The sequence below is a fragment of the Mustela lutreola genome, chromosome 7 (assembly GCF_030435805.1).
Source record: "Mustela lutreola isolate mMusLut2 chromosome 7, mMusLut2.pri, whole genome shotgun sequence".
Lineage (NCBI taxonomy): Eukaryota > Metazoa > Chordata > Mammalia > Carnivora > Mustelidae > Mustela > Mustela lutreola.
This window is the reverse complement of record NC_081296.1, coordinates 110962512-110981380: the sequence shown is the minus strand read 5'-3', so window position 1 is coordinate 110981380 and position 18869 is coordinate 110962512. Positions and strand designations below refer to the sequence as shown.

The 18869-nt window shown below is 44.9% G+C and overlaps 1 long non-coding RNA gene across 1 annotated transcript in view; it reads left to right on the top strand.

Annotated features, from left to right (window-relative positions):
- LOC131835360 (uncharacterized) overlaps positions 1–3549 on the top strand; it is a 45109-nt gene extending 41560 nt beyond the window's left edge. Inside the window, exon 3 of the long non-coding RNA XR_009355150.1 lies at positions 3278–3549. This is a non-coding gene — a long non-coding RNA (uncharacterized LOC131835360). The remainder of the gene's footprint in view (positions 1–3277) is intronic.
- The last annotated feature ends 15320 nt before the right edge of the window (positions 3550–18869 follow it).

Here is an 18869-nt window from a genome sequence, read left to right as displayed (position 1 = left end):
ATAGGGAATGAATGAATTTTCTGCACTCCTTTCAAACCACACAGGAATTCCAAGTTTTAAAGTGCTTCTTATAAAACAGACCATAAATGAAAGAAAGAAAGGACAAAGAAAGCCGGAAAGAGAAAGATAGGGATGGCTTCACACTGTACCAGAAAATACACTGCACCGTTACCAACCAGCATTTTTTCAGCCGTCAAAATTGAACCTGTCCCAATAATCATGCTGACAGAACCGTCCGTAGGAGATTGGGATCTTATGACCAGCATTCCAAGAACCCATGGCCGGCAGGCATTCCAGGCTAGTACTGTTAGGTTTGACGTAACAATGTGCTAAACCAAGTGTGTTTTTATTTTACAGAGTATGACCAAGTGATTATAATTTTAACACATTTTAACCCACTGAGCCACCCAGGTGCCCCTAATTTTAACACATTTTAAAATGCATTTAGATTTCTCTTTGTGAAAATATCTGGTATGCATAATTTGGAAAATGTAGAAAAGAATAAAGGAAAAAAGAGTGACAGAGAAAGAAGTTGGAAAGGGAGGAACAGCCATAGTCACAAAGACTTATATAGTTAATGTATTAATGCATGGCCTCCCATCTTTTTTCTGTGCTTCTTTTTTAAGTGATCTGCCTGGGGGTGCCTGGGTGGCTCAGTTGGTTAAGCATCTGCCTTCTGCTCCAGGTTATGATCCCAGGGTCCTGGGATCGAGCCCCACATCAGGCTTCCCCCCTGTCTCTGCCTGCCACTCCCCTTGCTGTGCTCCCTCCCTCTCTGTCAAATAAATAAAATCTTTAAATATATATGTATATATATTTTATCTGTCTGTTCAATGTGGGGCTTGAACTCACAACCCCAAGATCAAGAGTCACATGCTCTACCGACTGAGCCAGCCAGGTGCTCCTTTTTCTCTTAACATTAAAAAAAAAAAAAAAAAAAAAAGCCATCTTTGAATGACCTTAGTAAACGGAATCCATGAGCATGAACCTCAGTGCACATAACATGAATCACTTCTCACACGCTGAAGCGGGGCTGCTCCCGTTCCTCGCAGCACACACTTGGCAATCAGCTCACGTGATCATAATTATCCTGTCATCAGCAGCACTTAATGGCAGACAGGACCATTCAGACCTCATCCACGACCCCGGCCCCGTGTGCGGATTTCAGTCACCCGTTTTCCTCCATGGGAAAGAGCAATTCCATTTCTGTAGCAGTCATGAAACATTTTTTAGTGAGAAAGCAGGAGAGATTAAAAACGGTTTTGGCCTTGCCTGTGAGTAATGATGTCCAATGATGGAGTGGGGTAATTATTGTGAAGACTTAATTCCTGTGTCATCAGGTATTTATAGATATACAAAGCATTCTACTGATTAAACAGCATTCAAGGTGACTAAACATTCCCCGTGATTGACAGTTTACAGCTCAGACTAAAAAGATTAAATAACATTAGAAAGTGGCAGGTGACTTCTTTCCCCTCGGGGCATTGTGCCCTGTGAGGAAACGAGAGAGACTTCTAATAATATTGCTAACAAGAAAGTTCTGGACTGTTTGCTTGCAGCAGTCATATTCTGAGAAGGAATGCAAATCCTGTTATGCATCTTTTTTCATCTTGGGGAGGTTGTGGTGGCTCTAAAAGTTAGATAGAAGGTAAAGGAAAAGCATACCTTCCCTTGAGACTGAAAATACCCTGAAACGTGTCCAACTTCGAGGGGCAGATAATGTTGCAAAGCTGTTGGCCAAGATCAATTTGCTTTCTATCGGATACATTCTTTCTCCAAAATACAGCCAAGATGATTCCCACATTCAGTGATTCAGAATTTCAGGTAACCAGCAAGTCTTCTCTGTAAAGGGGCCCCTGTAGCCGGGCCTTCGGTTACACTACGTGATTCCCAATTACATATCTATGCGTGCCTTACCTCAGCCTCTCTCTCTCTCTCTCTCTTTTTTTTTTCTTTCTAGGAGGTTCAGAAGAAGAGATTTTTTTTTTTAACATCTCCACTTTAAGCTGGATAATACTACTTCCTACAAAATCGTAATCATAAAACCTTACATGCTTGTGGTTCTTTGAACTTTATGAAATGTTTCTTCTTTTTTTCTCTTTTATCTCACGGGAATAATAGTACCCACACACAGGGTTATCATGAGAGCCAGAGGAAAGAGTGCATGTGAGGCGATTAGCACAGTGCTGGCCCACCACATTTGCCGAAGAATGGTAAACCATTTTAATGAACTCATTTACTATATTGCATCCTCACGATAGCCCCCCCAAGTAGATAAAATAAGCAGCTTTATTTTGGGGTCATGGGTGCCTTTGACTCTGAGATGCAAATGTTGAGTAGCTTTCCTAAATTCAAGAGATTTTTAGGGCCCTGAGTCAAAATTAGAATCCAGACCTACTGGTTTCCAACCTCACACTTGTTTTCCCTGGAGTTTTCTAGAGCACATCATGGATCTGGGCTGAGAGACGGACCCCAGTTCACCATATCTTCTCTCTTAGGGCGTCATAACAGTCACTAACGTTCCCAGCTGTGCTCCTCTTGGCTCCTTTAGTGCCCTCCTATCAATCTTTTATTAAGACAGCGCTCTGTCCTTATGAAGAGCATAAGCGTTGCTTCCTCACAGACCTGAGTTTGAATCCTGGTTCTGCCTCTTAGTAGCTGTGTAGGAAGTGAGCATAGATTCGTTGGGAGGATTAAAGAACATAAGATACTGCCTACGTAGTACCTGGTGCATGGAAATCACTCTCCAAATTCTCGTTATTCTTACGATGGCTAGATGAACTCCAGAGCTACACTGCTGTACCTGCTGTCACAGCCACGTCCCCACACCAGCTGTCTCCTTGGGCTCCAGCCAACCTGGCTCATGGCCTCACTATTCCACTGAAACTACGGCTCTCCTTGTCAATAAATACCTTCTTCTGGCCAATCCAGGGTCTGTCTCCGGCTTGGGGCACCGCGGACTCATCCCTCGCCACTGGACACTTTGCAGTCTTGGCATCAGCGCCCCCCCACCCTGGTGATTTTCCTCAGACGTGGCTCCCTCCTCTTCTCATGGCACCACTTCCCTCATCCCACTCATCTGAGCACTGCCTCTCCCTGCAGGCAAAGGCTTGGACCTACCATTCTCTTCTTCGTCTGCACCCTACAACGATCATGGTTTTACTTATGTCTCCATATTTATCACCTTGTGCTCACCATCTCCACAACTAGAATAATTAATTAATTGATTCCCACATCACATATATATAATTGTGTCTATAATAATTTTTTTTTCCAGATCTCTCAAGGCTTGGTGAGAACACTTAGAGGAACGGGATGAATTGTGCGAGCAGGAAGCAAAAGGGGAAATGCCTAAACATCATCTGGATCTTCTGAACTACTTTTTACAAACCTTCAGAGGAGCAATCGTGGAACCCCCATGAGTCTCATTCCTTCAGGGCAGGTGCCCCGTAGCCATATGAGTGAATGGCTCTCCCACAGCCTTCTGTCCGTGCAATGTCTTAGCAACGTCTTAAATTGTTAGGGATTTCTGAATAAATAAGACATACTTCCCAACACTGGTGTCCCACCAGGAGCTTCAGTAAGGTGACAGTTTAAGCTCATAAATGCTCTGGCCCCGTTGGGGGCCCCTGGTAGAAGCGAGACTCCGACATCCTGTTTGAATAACCGTGTCTGCTGCCACTCTCTCAACACACAGGAAACAGTTACTCTCATCTGCTCTATGCCATCATATGGTCCATCATATAGAAACCCCTCTAGAGTCCTGTCCCTCCATTCTGATAGTCTCCTTCACGCCCATGTGCCATGATGTATCCTGCTATGCAATTGTCACTGCTCCAGCATGTATCATTGACTAGGGTGACAACGATGATGATGTTGTTGTTGCCACCCAGGTGTTCTGGACACTTTGTTACAAAGACATGGATACAGCAAAACTATGGCCACCACCCCAGAGTGGTTCTAACGAGGAAGAAATCTGGGGGTAAAGGGTACGACCCACAAAGCCTCTTTCTTCTTCTCCAGTTCGGTGCCTGGAGAGACCCGAAGTATGGTATAGACATGCATGTCAGTGCCCTTTTACATAGAAAATAGGAAATGAATTCCAAACAATACTGGAAACAGCTGACCCTTTTAGCACGATGCTTAAATATGCTAGTGCTGAGCCAAGGCAGCATGTGCAGAGTAAATATTTTAATCCCTAATTAATCACTTTGGTTAGATTGGTAAAACACAAGTCTAATGAAAATAATTTGAAATTTCCTTCATGAATAATTGCCTTGTTCGGGGAATTGTGGGAAGAGTCAACTGACTGACCTTCCATTCTTACTCAGCTGTACTGCTCTGAGACTTAATTTGTGTCCTTCAACCTCTTCCAGTCACCGTCATGAGATTAGAAATACCTTCCGTGCAGTTTAGCAGCAACTATGCAATATGACAGTCAAGTCAGCAGAGAGGTAGAGACCCAAGTGACTCCTTGCTTCCTTGCCGCAGAGCTTGCCCTATCCTGTAGAGAGGCGAGTGTCTTCGCAGCCCTGCATTCTTTTATTAGGCTGTGGACATGATGGATGGCTTCAGGTTATTGAACTGTTCATGTTCCTTTTTAATTAAAAACTTGAATAATAAAGTGCCCAGGGTTGGGCATTTACAAAGGGGAGAGAAAGAATTTTCCAACTCTGAGTGCTGATGAATGGTGTTCTGATTAGGTCTGTGCCACCAGATTTAATTACTTCTTTGAGTAAATCAAATTTTTCTTATGGAGCAATGTTCCTGGGTGTGCAAAGACCAAAGGTTAAGCCACCTTGCTAGTTACCTGTTCAGACATGTTGGAACCTGTTAGATGTGGGTGGGGAGACTCGATCCCATCCTTCTTCTATCTTGCCCGCCTGATCTCCTTGACTTCCTCCCCGGTGTCCCTCAACCCCCTTCCAGCAATGAACGTATTGCTTATCTGGTTGGAATGTCACTAGGAGCGATGACTGGCAACGTGCCGCATGGCTGGTGCACTCTGGCTCACACTGCAATCATTGCTAAAAATTGCCTGGTCCACCAGTCGGTTTGGCCAGTTCTGTGGACTGTCACGGTCCACCTGCTGGACCATCTGCCACTTCTCCCTGGAGGTTCCTCCTCTCTTTTGTTTTCCAGTCTGGTCCTCCTCCTCGATCTTGCTCCTTTATTTGGGAGATTCAAATATTTGGGGGAATTTTTCTTTTGCTTCTAAGCAAGTTGGGGGGACATGATGTTCTTGGGTTGCTGAAATGCATTTGGAGAAGAGCACCTTAACTGCTTGCTGTTCCACAGTTGCCTTACAAAATGGCCAATGACTGGCTTAAGAAGCTTGGTTATAAAGTGGAAAAATGCCATTTGGATGGAGAGGCATGGAGGCAGGGGCCTTGTAACCCAGGGGATAATTGAACCAAAATTTGGGGGCAGATTTGGTGTCTCTATTCAAAATGGAATTAACCACGTTGTATGCCAAAAGGGCCATAGAAGCCCTCCCATTTTGCAGGATCTGAGGCATCGAGACTTGGAAGCCAAATCACTGGTTTCCAATATGTTTTCACCCACTGTGGGTGTGTGGTGGCATCACTGTGCATCCAACAGTGTGACATATAGACAAACCTGACTGGTTGAATGTGCTGTTGTCCTGATGACTGTCTTTAAAAATAGCTCTAAAGAGTTCCTCCCCAGGGCTCCTGCTGCCAGACCTCTGAATCAAGGAGCTGCCAGCAACAAGTCTAATGCAGGGGGAAATGGCGGAAAGAGGATGCTGGACTGCAAAAGCACACTTTGACCATTCTCTGTTATTGTGCCCACGCTAGGTCCTGCGGATGACACCTAGAGAGCAATTGCTGTGCTAAGAAAGGAGCAAGATGGCTCACTCTTCCAGAGCTCACCTCTGCGCCTGACCACCCTTTATTCTGGCCACATGACCCCGTGTGAAAGTTCTCCATAAAGCAGACCCAGAGCTGGTTCTGCAATTGGCTGGCCACACTTTGGCTTTTCTGACTTCAGTAAGTCAGGTTGGAGCACCTCTAGACTCCCCCAGTACGAATACAAAAATGTGCCTTGGGGTCGTCTGACTCTGTACTTCCGGAGTCATTGGATAAGATTTGAACTATGATAGTGCCCCCCTTGCCACTTAATTCTACATGGAACATGTTCTTTTTGTTACCTGGGAGTCTTCGTTTATGAGTGTTCATTTGGTGATGTTAAGTGAGCACCCACAAGTACAGTGCTGGGCACCGCCCTAATTAAATGTAGCTCTACCTTATTTAAATTGTTCCTAATACCACAATTTAATTCCCTCTTCCTGCCTCTTCTGTTGTTTTGAGGTCTACCATTCAGTTACCATTCGTTTGGCCATTCATACATTTCTGCTTTTCCTCCAACACTGCTTGCTTTAAAAACCTCTGATGGCTGAAGTGGGAAACATAGTGAAACTGAGACTACATTGGGCCACTTTGCAGGGATAGGTATGGATATGTGTGTAGATGGATGGATGGATGGATATAAATAGATAGCTGTAGATATATCTTTTGGAGTGAGCTGTTACGTAACATAGATGCTTTACACTGGAAGAAACGTAAGAGGCCCAAAGCCCTTCTTTCCTAGAAGTTCCCAGGTTTAAGTGACTTGCTCAAGGTCACAGCTAACTGTTTTTTAGAGTCGAGACTAGAAAACTGGCTTCTGACTCCTACTCTTTCCTTGAGTAGTATCTTTATCCTTATAACCCATATATATGTATCCCATATAATTCAGGGTCTACAGTCTAATTACTTCTGCCATCCAATCAGTAAGAAATGGCTAAACTATCAAGAAGATTAAAAAATTTCACAATAATGTATGAAACCTGCCGATTTCAGCAGACCCAAATATATTCACAAAATGGTGGAACTTTGTACTGCTCTTCTCTTGGGACGCCTAATCCTGCCAACATCCCAGAACTTCACTGGGACCAACACTGGAGAGATTTCAAACCTTCCTGTCTCTTCTGCCACCCTGTTTGGATTACTTTGGTGGCGTTCCTTCATCAGCTGAGTCCAGTGCCAGAGCTGCCTACTGGACTAGATAAACTGTGGGTCAGAGTTTGGAGGCCGAGAGGGGAGTCTCCCTTGTTGTCTCCTCACCTTCTCATGATGACATTTCCAGAATGAACACAGACCTTTCTTTTTTGATAAAGATTCCTAATACACTGGAAAAGAGGGGGGTAGGAGGGATGGGGTGGCTGGGTGATGGACATTAGAAAGAGTATGGGCAGTGGCAAGTGCTGCGAATTGTACAAGACTGATCATTCACAGACCTGTACCCCTGAAACAAATAATACAGTATATGTTAATAAAAAATAAAAAAGTAAAATAAAACAAATAAAAAGATTCCTAATACAGTTTCCAGAAATGAACCCATCAAACCTAAAGCAAACAAGACTTGCTTTTGGGGGGCAGAGATCTCATTCACAGAAGATTCCTTTTCTTTATTTGGATCTTAAAAGACAGTTCCTTATTGATGTGCTGCTTACTTTTTGTCAACACTTTATTGATAAAAATCAATATTTTGTTTTATTAATTTTTTTAATACAATCACAAGTTCTGGAAAGAATCACATATTGAAAACCTCAAACGGTGTGGGTCTGTGAGATCCCGCTGCCAGGAACAAAATGAAGCACACAGCTCAGACACTTAAGCCATGCACCCCAATATTCTTTTTGTTTGTTGGTTGGTTTTTGGTTTTTTTGAGTCATTGTGAGAAGCCATAATGGGCGGGGCAGTGGGGGGAGCTTGGCCAGGGAAGGATATGGTCTAAGGATATGGTTAGAGTACGGACTGCAGAATAAGGGGCAGATCGGATGGCAGGGTGTTTGGGGAGGACGAAGACTCCTCTTCAAAGCTGGGCTTCCCCGGCTATGTCATTGCTATGGAAAATGGTTAAACTCAGCTTCTTTATCCTCAGAGTCACTGCCTGTGGGCTTTCCTATCCTCGGCCCCTATGTTATCCTCTCTGGTCCACAACAATATCCTTGAGAATATAATTGCACTTGGAAAGTTCTCAGGAGGGAGGGGAAAGCTGCACCCCTGCACTCGTCTTACCCTCAATGCAAATTGCCCTTGCAGGGAGGCAGGCTTGCGCTCAATACGAGTAAGAACTTTTTAACAATTAGTGAAGATCAGTCAGCTGAGGCGTACAATGAGCTCGCTGGCATTGGAAGTAAGAGGCTTACCGACTATCTTTCAAGGATTCGGAAAGGGGGTTCCTGTTTTGAATGGGAAGTTGGATTAGGAGACTAAAAATGCACATAACCAAAAGGGTTGTGACTTCCTGAATATTTTCACTTGCACATAACTCCAAGTCATAGGTTTATGAGTATTAATTCCATTTCCAAATTGGCTCATTAGTGTACACAAAGACTGGTGGCAAGGCCAGAATAGGCCATGGCTTTGGGGATTGGGTTTCAGGGGTCCCCAGGAAGGCTCCATTGAGTAGGGACACACACAATAACAGCCTCACTCCTTTGCTGAAGGCCATGTCCCCTGCTCAAAGACAATCCACCTGGGAGAAACAATGCGTGGTTACTAGTCATCTTAGGAGACGCGCTGAGGTGAAATGACTGTAGAGGTGTGTGATTAAGAGAACAAGCTTGGCAATGAGACAACCTGGGTGGGAATCCCTGTGTGAATGTTGGCAACCCCTCAGCCTCGTCTGTAGAACAGAAATAATAATAATGCCTATCTGTGAGGTTGCCATGAAAATGAAGGGTTCGTACACATAAAATGCTTAGAGTAGTGCATGGCAGAAAGTCAAAGATCAGGAAAGGCTAGCTATTCTGTGCTCTTTGGTTGGAAGGGTTTGATCGGACTCCTTTGGACTCCTTTGGACTCCTTTGGAAAGTACGATCGGCTCTGCGTGGCCCAAGGGTAAGAAAGGATTTTTGCAGGAGGGAAGGTGACTCTTTGAAGGGCTAGAGTTGGGAACAAGTGGAAAGACGATTAAAGACAGCTGAAACGGAGAGCACAGGAGAAACACCATTGCAGTGTTGCCCCAGACGCCCAGCCCTGCCTGACTAGCTGAGTTCCCGGTTTGATTCGTAAAGCCCAGATAAAGTTTTGAGAACTCAGTTGCTTATCAACCCATCAGACTTGAAATGCTTAGGAGATCCACCTGTCTTTTCAGTCTGTAAGCTTTTCCTCTCCTAAGTAAAAAAAAAAAAAAAAGTCTGGAGAGAATCAAAAGCCCCCAACAGACCACATTGACCGGGAGGGCTTAACATACTTCTTGAAAAATAGTCCACAGATTTTAATTAAGTTCTTCTAAACATCAGTGACCCTAGAGGGTTCCAAACAGAGTGGGAGAAGCAGCCTGTCGGGCGGCAGATCTTTCCCCAGCTTCTCAGGGGGAAGTCAAGGTGAGCATTGTGACTCTCGTCTCCCTCATATCTGGGATCATGTCCTGGTGTGGATGGGGTTCTTGAAGCCTCCTTCTGGAGTTGTTTTAACAACACAGGATGGACTCGCTGTTTCTTGCCCACCCCCACCCCACGCCACCCTGCCATGTGCGGTTTAAAAATTAATTTAGAATACATGAGATCAGCGAGACAAGGGCATTAGGCAGCGTCCCCTAGAAATGGACCTCTTGTACTCCGAAAATGTTCTTAGAAACACATGTGAGTTTCTTTGCTCTCAAATTAAGGGGGATTAAAGCGGCCAGACAGTTGTTGCTCAGTTCCTTCGGATCATGTGGCCAAAGCTGAAAGCCTTAAGTTGCTGGCATGAGCCTAAGTCAGTTGCCTGATCTCCAAATTAATTTTTGAATTAAACGATTGTCCCCCCCCTCCTCTTTTCCCTTCTAATTGAGACTTCCATTGAAAAATGCTTAGCAAACAGTTGGAAAACCCCAGAACAAAAGGCTGTTGTGAACTAATGAAATGGAGGTCATTGGAAACAGTGTTAGGTTAGCACTGGGGATGCAATTAAACCTTTTTTTAATCATGTTTTTATTAACTATAAAAATGTTTAAAAATAAATTATAAGCACTGCAGTTAAAACCTAAAGAATGGTTGGAAAGAGCTTAGATCACTTAGGTCACACTGCTTGTGTGAGCTTCACCCAGTCGGGCAAAGTAAATTCATGTTTAATCTTAAAACAATGATGTTATCTCATAGATCTTAAAGAATGTTTCTCATGACTGAACACTTGTCAAGGGTTTCTGTAAGGTAAAATAAAAAGAAAGATAACTTTATGATCCAAAAATGAAAAAAGATTCACAGTGAAGAAAGACAAGTGCTTGAAAAAGAAAGTGGTAGTTTAAAGGAAAGCTTTATTTAAAAAAAAAAATGCTAACTTTCAGGCTGTGCAAAAATTTCAGTTGTGCCCAAGGCTTAGATTCCCATGGAAATATCCTGTGGAAACTTTGCCGTGAAAAATATATATACAGTGTTGTGTACATAGACACATTTCAAAATCTTAGGAAGTCGACTTGATCAATAAAAGCAGCCTGAATGCCAATAATTATTGGCTGACAGGGAACTAAGATTTACCCAATCAAATTATTTAGATTAGCCATCTCTCCTCAGACCCATGATAAGACTGTCTGTGCGTGGAGAGTTTGGGGCTTTACAGTTCTATATCCCTGAAGACTTCTTTATGGATTGAGAAAAGGTTAAGGAATCAGCATGAACAAAGTCTGTTTCCAACTTAGGTGCTGGAAGGCTTTACTGTGGCTCAGTGAGTCGTAAGAAACTTCTCAGAGCTCTTCGAATATGGTTCTTACCCCCACGTAGGGGTGAATGGTAGCATCTTTATTAAAGGATGGGTGAGGAAGGGACAAGTTCTTGGAACAGCAATTAAAAACCAGTTGCTACCTAGACAAGCCTCTTTCAAATTTCTTTCATCTTGGGTTTTAAAATGTTGACGACAGACTTCTTTGTGATTAACTTGTTTGCAAGCTCTAATAGATCCTTAATGGTTAACCATATTGAAGTTCTGCCTTTGCTGGTCTGAAGGCAGGCGGGATTCTCTACCTACTCTCCCTGCTTGCAGAGGACGACGCAAGAGAACTTCAGATGGCTAAAGACATGGTAGGAGAGTAGTCAGTTGCTCCAAATGCATTTGCTAGGGACTTGACCTTCATTTGTTCATTCAGAAAATATTTACTGTGTGCCTATTATTTGCCCGGCACTGTTCTAGATGCTCTCCAGCATACATTAGTGAACAAAGCAGACAGAAATCCTGCCCTCCTGGAGTTTACATTCTAGTGGAAGAAGGGAGAACAGACAATAAGCCGATAATTACATCACCAGATGGTAAGTGCTATGGAGAAGAGTAAAGCAGAGAAGGGGCAGAGGTGGGGAGGGAGAGGCAATTTTGAATAAGAAAGTCAGGGAACACTCACTGAGAAGTGAATCTTCAGCAAAGGCATGTGGGGGACATCTCTGTAGACATCTGGGGTGAGAGCTGTCCCGACAAAGGGAAAGACCTGTACAAAAACCCTGCAGTGGGTCCGCCAACTGTCCCCGGGGGGGGGCAGGGGGGCAGGGAGGGGAGTGGCAAGAAGGAATCAGAATCCAAAGATGGATGTCTCAATGGACCAACTCAAGAAAGATGGACTTTAACAGGAGTGGGCATGGGGGAAAGGGTGGCAGATGAGGTTAGAGAGGGGTTCATTTGTTGAAGGTCTTATGGGCCACTGCTTGGCCATTTTCAGGACCCCATGGGAAAGACCAAAGATTGCTCAACCATTATTGCCTATCTAAGAGATAAAATAAAAAATGGAAGAGGAGTGAAAAACCTAGAGATGGGAAATGTCTTACATTTAGAAGATAGAAGCAGTTGGAGTTTGCAAATTATAAACTCCAACTTTTAAAGTGAAGGATCAAAAAGTAAATAACTTCGGCTTTTAGGCCATCTGGTTTTGTCACAACAGCTCTACTCTACCCCTTGTTACATTAAAGGAACCACAGACAATATATAAAGGAATATGTGTTCAATAAAACTTTATTTATAATAACAGACATCAGGCAGCATTTGGCCTATATATAGGCTGTAGTTTGCCAACCCGTGCATATAGCCCAATGACTTGTAAAGAGTCAGGTAAGAAAGCAAAGGATCACTAAGAATAAGATGGTATACTTGTCTTCTTTTTTTATTTTCTGGGACTATCAGTTTATTTGGAGACATCAAATAGGGTCAAGATTATGGATCTGGATTTCACCAGGACACCTGACAAATTCTTTATTTTCTTGTGACCAAGATGGAGAATTGTCTTGGGTTCAAGAACATTCCATTAGTCACTAGTTAAACAGCCCCGCACAAAGGGGTGACTATACCATAATCCTCAATACAGTTTTATAAGTAAAAAATAAAAGAGCGGGGAGCTCGACCAGCTGGGGCCTGTGTAAACTCCAATCCATTTCTTGCCCTTCTGCTCGCACGTGCTCCATAACACAGAGACTCTGTTTCCCAAGCTCCTGTGTCAGCTGGCTTCCAGCTGAGTTAGACCAATGACAGGAAAGAAGACATTAGGTACTTTTCCCCTACCTCTGTGATTTGGGTGGCAGCTCTGACAGTGGCTGCATCTCCCCCCTGAGCCCACCTTTCACTGCTGTGTGGCTTCCCCCACCCCCACACCCCCCAGGTAGTCAGCCTATGAGTGACAATGGCCGCCTGCTATTGCTACACTTGTTTGCTTCATTGTTCCCTGAGGGACTTCTCAGGTCTTCCCTTGTGTGTGGAACAGCTCCCTCTCTTAGGTACTTAGGGTGGTTTTGGTTTTCCTGCTTCGACCCTGACTGACACGGGGGCTACTCTATGGCCGTCACTCCAGAGAGTGGTTTGGACTCTGGCGCTGCCGGGCTCTCCTCTTTCTCTCACCGTTTTTATCAATAACTTGGATGATGATGAAGCAGATATGCTAATCACATTTGCAAATGGCCCGGAGCTGGCTGGAAAAGCTGTTTGCTGGATGGCGGCCTTGGAATCTAAAAATACCCCAGTGGGCCAAACCTAACCAAAAGGAATGTGATAAGGAAAATGTAAAGTCTTGCACTTGGGTGCAAAGATCAAGTATGGGAGGGGGAGAAGCTGTGATGTTAGAGTACCAGAGTTTCAGGGGTTTGGACTGATATCAAAATGAGGCAAAATTCACCAAAAACAAAAGATGAAAGAAAGAAAGAAAGAAAGAAAGAAAGAAAGAAAGAAGGAAGGAAGAAAGAAAAACCATGGAGCACTGGTTCCATTAATGCTTCTGTACAGAGAAAAAGGGAATTAACTGGTTAACTGGACTGTTCCATTGGCTATTGGGCAGACCGCTCTCAATTGAGTGTGGCATTCAGTGTGGGCCACAGCATTTAAGATACTTCTGCTAAAGTAGTTTGAGACACAGGAGACTGACAGACTATTAAAAGAAGGTATTTGTGGGGCAACTGGGTGGCTCAGTCACTTAAGGCTCTGCCTTAGGCTCAGGTCATGATTTCAGGGTCCTGGGATCGAGTCCCTCATCAGGCTCCCTGTTCAGCGGGGAGCCTGCTTCTCCCTCTGCCTCTGCCTCTTCCCCTACTGTGCTCCCCTGCTCTCTCTCTCTGTCAAGTAAATATCTTAAATAAATACATAAATAGGTCAATAAATAAATAAATAAATAGATAAAAGAAGTTGTTCGTTACTGAAGGAAACAAGAAAAAAGCAGAGAGGTGGGTAGGGAGAAAAACATTTCGTGTCTGAAAGGATGCCAAGCCAACCGTGGTCGTGTGGGATGAACTCATTTGTTGGTGCCTCTTGTCCCAAAGGGCAGAGGTTACACCATCCCCTTCCAGGGCATAGTGACCCACCTTCCATATTCATATTAGGAAATTTTCCTTACATCTATCCCAAAATTACCTTGCTCTAGTGAAAGTCCTGCCGCAGTCATTGTTGAAACGAGAGCTTAATTTTGCCTGTCTTCAGTGGCTCGGGAATCAGACTGACTCCAGTTGCAGGCACGGATTCCCTGCAGACCCTGGATCCCACACTCCTTCACTGCTCACGTTTCCTCACCAAGGAAGAAGCTGCCAAGGAGGAGGCTCTGTTGCACGTTTAGCACATACCTGGCTTCCAGAGTGTACTGACGTTTCGGGTTTTGTGTTTGTTCCTTCTCTTGCTTCTTACTGTGTACGTGTTTTGCAGGAAGCAGAAGTACCAGCGCCCCAGGATTTCTGTGCAGATGTGATGAGAAGAAATGAATAATACAGACTAGGATGAAGAATGGCTGCCTTGATGGTCCCTCCAGGAATTGAGCCCAATCCCCTGAGAACTACGGTCTTTGTCGTTAGGTCTCCGGAGGGCTGTCACGGCGTTTCTTGCCCTTTCCTGGGTGGGGAGATGGTTCCTGTAAACTGGAGTCTTCCGTCTGCATTGTGCTCTAGCAGAAACTTAATGCAATTCTGAACACCAAGCTGATTTTCCTCTCTAGTCGGGTTCTTAGCTGTTGGATGCCTTCAGTCTCGCCTGCTTACCTGGTGACTGCATCCTTCTCTTGCTTTGAGGGGAAGAAATTAAGAAATTGACTAACACCTTTACTGCACAGGACAAATTTGCTTAGGACAAATAACTTAGAGTCAGGAATCAGCATTTCCTGATGTCGCCTAATAATGCTGAACTCATTCGCCCACTGAATGTCTTGGTGAGTTTAAAATGGGCAGGTTAAAAGAAAAAAAAATTTTTTTTAAGATTTTATTTATTTATTTAAGAGAGAGACAGTGAGAGAGAGCATGAGCGAGGAGAAGGTCAGAGGGAGAAGCAGACTCCCCATGGAGCTGGGAGCCCGATGTGGGACTCGATCCTGGAACTCCGGGATTATGACCTGAGCTGAAGGCAGTTGTCCAACCAACTGAGCCACCCAGGCATCCCTAAAAGAAAAATTTTTAATAACGCCTAGCCTGGTATTATGTCTTAGGTTGATGGACTTGGGAAAAACCATGGGTGCTGCTGCTGTGACATGCTGTTCTCGTTTGTGTCTTAGAGGTATTGTGAGCTATTAAGTTTTCTTCGTGACACAGTTGTCGTGCCTAAATTCTAAAGCAACCAACACAGCTCTGTGATAAGAACGCCACGCTTGTATAGCACACACCATATCTAGCTTCAAAGGTGTTATAACCAGAGGAGGTCTTAGTGATCATGCAATTTCTGTTTCAGACAAGGAAACTGAGGCTCAGAGAGGTGAGCAAGTCCCCCAGCGCTGTTGCTGGCTAGAGTGAGACGTGGGGTCGGAACCCCAAACTCCTTTCTATCCGACCAGCGCTCTTCCCACTGGACTGTCCCGGGAAGCTCTCCTGCCTCCTGGGAAGCAAGTTCTAAGTGCAGAGTTGAAAGAATGTTCTAAGGCCCTAGGACGATCAGCTTCAACTTGGACTTATCTAGAACTCTGTGCTAGTGAATAGAAAGTGGACATGGGCTTGTAGACAGCTCCAATAATATAACTTGCACGAGGTGCCCTCAAATGTAAGTTGTATCCTTATAAAATTTCTTTTTTTACTGAAAAAAACTCTTTTAGATTGACTTAGACACCGATTTCTAGACTATTTTACCCCGTGTATCAATAAAAAGAAGACATAAACAAATCTACGGATATTTGTACGACATTTTTACGTGCAGAGTTCTTTCGGGCTTGTAGTTGGTGCTATGCGTGTCTTTCCGCCCAGTGTTCTTTGCGCCATTGAGAATGCCAGTCACGCATTTTTTTCTGAAAAGAGTGCTCTGTTGTGGTCTCAGGTGTTTCCTGAGCCACAGGCATTCATTCTGAAGCTCTGATGCACGTGTCCAGGTAAAGACAACTATGTCTTAACTGCCACCTGGTGACAGCAAATTTAATTTCATAAATGTTAAAGTGCTGAAAAAAAGTGAAAGGAGGAAAGGAAAGGAAAGGAAAGGGGGCAGAGGAGGGGAGGGGAGAGAAGGGAAAGGAAAGGAAGGAGGGAAGAGGAAAGGAAGATGGAAGGGGTCTTAGAATGGATGACATTGAGTATGTCATTGTTGTTCCACTTCTCTATTCAGTGTGTAGAATGTTTGTGTGTATGTTTGGGAGTTCCTGGCAGCCAAGTCCTTTGAAGAAGGACATTTGCAAAACAAGAGCATTAACAAGACCCATAGATAGTGGAAGGAAAATCTGAAAGACAGACAAAGTTTGGATGACATTTGCCTCTGGATTCAGCCATACCTGAAGCTGGACTTGTGCTTCTCATTTAAGTCTTCCAATCAAACACCTTTCAAGGCTTACACTAGCTTGATCTGGCTCTCTTTCACTAGCACCCCAAAGAGTCTTGCTTAGTAGGTGGGACAACTCAATGCACATTCAAAGAATAGGTTTAAATATTTATACAACAATAAAAAAAAAAAAATCTTAAGCCTGGCTGCAACATCAGATAATCATCTTCATGAGCATGGACGGAAAAGAACATTGGGAAAAGAGAAAAAGACCAAGACAAATGACAAAGTTTATTAGCTGAACTTTTGAAATTTAGTCTGGAAACTACACCCCAAAACACAAGAGTGTTTACTGCTAGAACAAATCTCTGGACGTGTTCAGCTTCCTCCTTCTGCAGATGCTGTCCATGCAGTGGGTCGGTTGTGGCATCTGTGCGCCTGCACGTCGGTAAGAGTTCGTGGTTTTCCACATGGTCCCACAGATACTCATGGTCCCACAGCATCCCACAGACGCTGCTTGTGGGAGATGTCACAGAACTGACACCTGTTTCCCATCCCTGGCTGTCACATAGGAAGTAGCTAGGAAAGGCTAGCTTGCTTGCTTTCTTCCACCCCAGTCACTGCAGAGGAAAGTTTGGATTTCAGCGATTTCAGAGGAAATTCAGAATCTAGCTCCTCCACTTTCCTTAATGTACACCCTTGCTTGGGACGGCATGCCTTTTAGGTCCGTTCAGGAGTTTGGCTGTTGGTTGTGTGTATGTGCCTGTCCTTACCCAACAGCTACAAAATTAATCTCTAAACGAGGACATGTATAAGGCTTGGCCACCCTGTGCTTCGTGAGCAGAACCGTCAGGAGACTGAGCAGAGATGAGTAGTCACCCAGAGCAGAGGACATATTAATAAGTCCAGATTTCTGACTCATTTACGAGTATGCCCAGCCACGAGCTTCCTGCCTGGTCGCTGCGTGGACATGGGAGCAGCTCGTGTGACTTACACTCGGTTACAGCTGACAGAGGGAAGGAGCTGATGTGAGGCAGGTAGTCTCTCTGAGACCTGCAGGCTACTATCTCCAGGTCCTTGTGTGAGCTGGGGGATGGGGTCTGCTTTCTGTGAGGAGGGGGTGCCTGACTCCCCCCCACCCAAGTGTTACGAGTCAGGACGGGGAAAAGCCTAGGTGTTCAGGCAACATTGGCTTAAAGCAGAGCTACCTTCCCCTCTCCGTCCTCCCTAAGTGGGATCTTTCTTCATGGAAAGAAACCAGAACCTCAGAATCAGGAATCCTGGGTTTCAGAGACATACACACAAGGGTGTCGCCAAAGGAGGGACAAGAGAAGTGTCACTGACTCACTCATTCGTGTCACTGTACCTGGTAGGGAGGGACTTGGGCTGCGCCCTGGGTATCCCCTTTCCTCTCCTCCTACCTTCCTTCAAAGTTCTCACCTACGTCTGGGGTGGGGGCGGGGGGGCTCTGAATTACTTCCTGCTCTAGCAAAGTTAACTTTATATTCTCTCTTTCTTCTCCTTTTCTCTTTGCTTTCCTTCCCTAAGGCGGTGGAAAGATGAAGTAGAAAGGAACAGGAGCAGAAAGTATGGTGGAAGTTTTGTGAAGGCCGAATTCTGACCCAGCCTGGCTCACAGATGGTTAGGGACTCTCGCCGAAGTCCGCTGGGGCTGGGTCTTGACAGGGTTTCCCCTGAGTGGCGGTGTGGACAGGAGAAGGGGCCGCTGACTGGGATGCCCTCTGCCTCTCAGCAAAGAGAGCGTGACAGGTGACCTGACTAAATCAGGAAGTGAGCCCTAGAGGGCCAGGATGGGGGCCACACACACACAGGAGACCCTAGAACTGAAGGGACCGGCAAAGCCTGCTTTGGTGAAGAACTGCCAAGAGGGGCTGGAGAGGGGCGGGGGAGAGGGAGGAGCGGGCCTGGATTGTGGCACCAGGATTTCCCAGCCTGTGAAAATGGGCCTGAGGCACTCACAGGAGGCTGACTTTGTTGGGGCCAGAGGGTCTGAGTCTTGGATCTGCTTTGTGATTTTCCTCTTTGGGCCAGGAGGACAGCTCGGCTGGTTTCCAAGCCAGCACGGAACAGACACGGTTGGGAAGGTCGGGGGTAGGAGAGGAAGTGGGGGCACACTTCAGAAGGAGGTCATGTTCTTTCTTGAAGCTCTCACCTCTGCATTTGGAGATCCTTTTATTATATTTCTACATTCGTTACTATGGGCGCCCTGGCTACAGAGGATGCTTGGGTCCTACCTGGGCCAGCCTGCTGGGTGGGGGCACTTGCCCACAGCTCATCTCTCTTCCTGCCTCTCCTCTCTCCCCTTCAGCCAGTGTCACCTGCTGTGTGGCAAACGTATAAAGTTAATTCATGGACCATTCCATATTTATAACTTACTAACATACAGCTCTTGGAACATAAAGACACTTGGTCCCAAAAACGATAGGAGTATTGGAATCAGGTGCACCTAGGTTCAAGTTCCTACACTTGCTGCATGGCATTGAGCACATTATCTAATCTTTCAGAGTCTATGTCCATGCAACTGGGAAACCAGTGTTTCTTCACTCAGGATTGTGTTTAATTGCTTAGCCTAATGCCTGGCCCTCAAGGAGAAGCCAAGTAATTCTCCTTGCCTTTGCTTCTTACAAATTCCTCAAAATCATAGAGCAGGATTCCCCATTTAATGACCAGTACGTAGTCTGTTTTC